Consider the following 3907-nt stretch of genomic DNA (forward strand, 5'->3'; position numbering starts at 1 on the left):
GGGGGGGGGGGGGCCTGCCATCAACTGGAAGAACACTCGAATCGTTTCTTCTCATTCCAGTTTCGCCCACGGAAATCAAGCTGCACTTTTGCGTCGATTCGTGACGGTTTTATATCCATGTGAGCCTCGGACACGTGTCAAGAGGTCTATCCGGTATCAGGACGTAATAGAACTGTGTCGATGAGTGGCAGCACCGTTTAGCACGACCGACGATCGGAAGATTCGAATAAACGTGAAATCTTTTGTGGGCAAAAAAGGATAAAGAAAAATTAGTCCCTCCGATACCGTTAGCTAAGAGGTGGTTGGGCCCCGTGGGCCTCTCTCCGTCCCTGGGAAACAACTGCAAGTCCCTCGCGCCCATGCGCATTCAACATATCGCCCTCAGACTCCGCAGACCCGTCTAAGAAAATGAAGAACGCAGTTGGGCGCTGGGCACGTTGTGCTGCACTTGATTCTCTCACGATACAACGAAGAGTCACTCGAACGCGTTCGTTACAATTAGTCATTCGCACCTATGTGATTGTGTCTTGTAATCCGAGGATCCCGCACGTAATTCGCCAATGATCGCTTTCACGATTTCATCTACAAATATACGGAGAAGAGCCAATGGGAATGAGATCAGGAAAGTGTGCAAGGAAGAGCAAGACGGACCGTCAGAGAATTCGCCAGATCGACGCGAGAGAGACTTCTGGATCGGAGCGTACTTCATCTTTTTATCCTTTTTCTCTCTCTCTCTCTCTCTCTCTCTCTCTCTCTCAATTTTTTTATTCTCTTTTTCGGTCTCTTCTCTTTGCTTTTTATCGGAACTCCCCAACAACCCTCACCTCCCCTTCTACATCCTAACCCACCGAGCTCCGAGTTTCGCACCGTTCCTCGCTCGAGTACTCTTCCTTTTTTTCATTTTTTTTTTCCTTTTCGCTGTTTGCCGATCGATTGTCGCGAACGCTGCGGTAAAATAGCACCTTCTTACGCGAAAGGGTTGCGTACCGGAGTCACAACCCTCGTTTAGCGTCATATTTCTAGAGTGGTAGAAATTCATCAATGTAAAACGGACTGTCAACATGATAACTTCCATATCATAATTTCCAACGCATAGTCCTATCTAAGAGACTTCCTATTTCCTGCTGTTAAAACCTGAATCTAACGTTGAACGGGGAGTATTACCTGACTCGCCTAAAAAAACAGTCTATAAAAGTGAAGCAGTGCGAATTCGATAATATGATTTAGTGCCAAAGCAGAGGACTTCTGGCGCTTTCGGTTTTGGTCCATGAGATGTACGCGCGCTTCTCGGGCAAAAACATTGGCGGATTTCTATCGTGTTCGGAACTACGATTCTATGTATGTATGCTACTGTTACTACAAGAATGTCTATTCACATGTTCATTCCACGACGTATCGCAACACCCTTACGGCCTGAGCCAACCCCCAGACTCTCATCATCGACACTAATTGTTCGTCCTTTTTAATAAATATAAACAGAACTTATGTCTTACTAAAGTGGTTGCGCATCATGCCGAAAAGTCGTCGCAATTCGGAGTGCGAAGGTCAAAATTCTCTTTGACAGCCATGCGAGAATTTCGTTGGCATTTTGGCGTGGTGCGATTCTTTTTCTATACTGTTGGCCACCTGTCATAATCCCTTTCCCCTTACGTCCATTATTACCATCAATAAAATACGAGTACTGTAGACTTCCGTTACGCAAGCACGAATCGGATAATAAGGGAGGAATACTGTAACTAGCTTTTGTTTTTACTTACGACTGTTTTTAATGCAATATGAATCGTAAGCGAGCGGCATTAATTGCCATTGGTTGAGACGGATAGTGGGGACTGACAGGTATGTGTAAGCAGGAGAACCGCTGATACAACGAGCACGTACTTATCGGAAGTCTACTGTAGGTGTCTGTCAGAAGAAGTCTATTTAAGGACTATTCGAATTAAGGTCTGATTGTACAAGGTTGCTATTCATTTTCTGTCTATCGGTATAACCATTCGAGATCTGGCAACGCTTTTCCAACTCCATCTTCCATGAATCTCATGAAACATTTCCAAGTTGTCAGTATTCTTACCGAGGAAATATTTGTGAAAAGTCAGCCTTATCGGCCTTCGATGTCTGGTAACTGTTGCACACAGTTGGCATGGAGATAACGACGGCGTGGAGAGTAGTGACCGACGTCTTCCCGAAGTCGATAAGTATATTTTAGTAGATAGCGATGCGTTCATTCAGTCGGTAACTGTTTACCAACGGTGTCAGTATCATCAGTTTTATTGAAATACCAATTCTAACACCGTCGGAAAGTTATCTGGGGAAAATAAAAATTGATATGTTTTGTGACATGATTTTTCGAATCACGGTCCCAAGGCGGCTCCGGTTACCGATACAGATAACGTTCTCGATTTCTGGTTCCCTTTGGGTCGCCACCCTGTTCAGAAGCTACGCTCTCGGGTTGATTCGTACAGTTATGTCAAGGCTCTCGTGAGATTTCGTTAGTGTTTAGTTGAGGTCGAGGTGCTCGAATCTGCCGTGGGGAGATGGTCTCGACGTACCGAGTTGCCCGGCAGAGGAGGCGACCCGACGGAGACGTCTCCACGGACCGGCAGAAGCCCGAGGTGGGAAAAGGGCTGTAGAGCGTGCGCAGGTAGTTTTGATATGGTTAAGGGCAGGAGAGGAACCTCCTGCCCGAGTTGAGGACGTGATGCCCAGCTGTCGCCCGATGTCCTGGGGAAGCGGCCGTGGAGGATCTCCAGAAGTTACGTACCGATTCGTTAAGGAACGCTCTCGATTTGGTTTAAAGGGACGACTCGAAGGAGATAGACGAGTTATCGGTTATAAGGCTCTCGACCAATCAGAATGATTAGTTCTCGGATTTGGCTATTGTCAAAGCAGTCTGTCTCGGGGCACCGACCGAGGTGTCACGAGGGACATCGCACTCCCGTGCTATCTGTTGATAGTTTTTCTTGCCGTGTTTCGCTACGGTATAGCAAGTTCTCGACTCGTACAGTTCTCGCGTTGTTCTCGCGGTATCCAGGCAATTCTATGCAGTCTGTCTCGGGTCACCGACCGAGATGTCACGGGCTGGCTCGCGCTCCCGTGCTATCTATTGATAGTTTTTCTTACCGTGTTTCGCTACGGTATAGCAAGTTCTCGGTTCGTACAGTTCTCGCGTTGTTCTCGCGATATCCAGGCAATTCTATGAATTCCTGTGAGTGTTCCAAAAGTGTAGTGTTGTGCTTTAATGCAGTGACCATGTGAGTGTCCTTTGGATACAGTTCTCGGCCTCCACGGATTAGCTGCACCAGCTCCGGTGAGGATTCCCAATTTATTAATTGGTGAAGGGATCTCGATAGATAATTAAGATTCGTTCTGATACGTTCTCGGTTCGTCGCTCTCTGTCTCTCGCACTATTTGCCGGACTCTTACTCCGACCCTCTCTACCTCAAACCTGGATCACGATAGATAGTTAAGATTCGTTCTGATACGTTCTCGGTTCGTCGCTCTCTGTCTCTCGCACTATTTGCCGGACTCTTACTCCGACCCTCTCTACCTCAAACCTAGCAGCCTGAGCGGCCGTGCATTTCCGTAACCGTCCGCTCCCGTTCGTGTTCGTGTATCAGCGTTTGCTGATTTTACGCGTCCCCAAAAACCGACAGGATCCGTTAAGCTATCGCCTCGTCCGATAGGTTCCGTCAGAGTTCTCGTTCTTGGTGGAGTTGGGACTGTTCCACCCCAACTCCCAGTTTATACCGGCTCGTCAGTTCCCGGTGAAAAAAGAATTGACTGGCGCCTGGCTTGCGGATGCACGAACGACGGGTGGACGGCCGAAGGTAACGTAGGTCGGTTCTCGAAGATAGTTCGTTCTCGGATGTTTTGCTATCGGTGTCGGGTCAAGTTAAAGAAATACGTTACA

The 3907-nt window shown here is 47.6% G+C and overlaps 1 long non-coding RNA gene across 1 annotated transcript in view; it reads left to right on the forward strand.

Annotated features, from left to right (window-relative positions):
* The first annotated feature begins 3093 nt into the window (after nucleotides 1-3093).
* LOC112495035 overlaps nucleotides 3094-3907 on the forward strand; it is a 3128-nt gene continuing 2314 nt past the window's right edge. The window contains exon 1 of the long non-coding RNA XR_003061157.1: nucleotides 3094-3304. This is a non-coding gene — a long non-coding RNA (uncharacterized LOC112495035). The remainder of the gene's footprint in view (nucleotides 3305-3907) is intronic.

This window comes from Cephus cinctus, unplaced genomic scaffold (genome assembly GCF_000341935.2).
Source record: "Cephus cinctus unplaced genomic scaffold, Ccin1 Ccin1_scaffold1161, whole genome shotgun sequence".
NCBI classification, from domain to species: Eukaryota; Metazoa; Arthropoda; class Insecta; order Hymenoptera; family Cephidae; genus Cephus; species Cephus cinctus.